Raw genomic sequence first — 1,032 nt, forward strand, 5'->3', positions numbered from 1 at the left:
CACCCCGGAGAAAGCAACTTCAAAATGTCAAGTACTGCGCATGCGCCCTGCCGAGGCGCATTCAAAAGAGTTCAGACTGGTGGTGGCAACATGTTGCTGTTCACCGTAAATGTGACCAGTTACCACAGCTAACATCAGAGAAAAACATAATGTAGTTCATGTTAAGTACAAATGATCAATTGTATGTTATACTTTTCTATATTATTCTATTCAGTGACTGAAATATCCACATGAAATAACCCATTCTGTTCCATTATATTCCATTATAATTGTCCACATAGGCTCCATATGCTCTTGTTTCTGGATCATAATTAAATATGATTCAATATTGTGACAATGATTCATGTGGAGTACCTGTGCTCTTGCTGTGGTTGTGAGCCATAGATGAAATGCCAAAGCCAGAGAGCCATACCCGATGAAATATTGGGATTGTTAGTGACTACATGTTCAAGGTTTGGGGATACCAGCTCCAATAAGGTCACCATAACTCACTTGAGCCCCAGTGATGTCCATCAAGGTCTATAGTGATATAGTGATATTTATTATAGTTATTTACTTATTATAGTGTAAGGCTCACTCACCTTAGTCTAATCATTTTTTCTGGCTTATACTGCAGTGATTTAAAAGTAAATATTCAGATCACAGAGATGTATATTATTGTCGTTGTCTTCTCTCAATTTGGCATTTGTTTGTCACATGCAGTTAGTTCTCTGAGTGAAAAAAGGACAAACAGGAAATGCTTCTAGAACCTGCTGTTAGTTGCTCCCTGAACAGTGGCAGGGGCTTATTTGACTATGATATAAAAAAAGGATTACGTTTGTGAATATGTCTATCTAAATGTCAGTCTGTCTGTCTGTTTTCTCTTCCTCTTATTTTTCTTTTCAGCAGTTATCCTCTGTTTGAGTGTGTAGGTGTGTGTGTGTGTGTGTGTTCTGCATGTCACCCAACAGAGGGCGGTGCTGTACAACCTTTATGTTGAAAACTCACCTGTGTTCAGAAACTTAAGCGTTTACTGAACATGATGTCACGTGC

This window comes from Pholis gunnellus, assembly GCF_910591455.1.
Source record: "Pholis gunnellus genome assembly, chromosome: 14".
Lineage (NCBI taxonomy): Eukaryota > Metazoa > Chordata > Actinopteri > Perciformes > Pholidae > Pholis > Pholis gunnellus.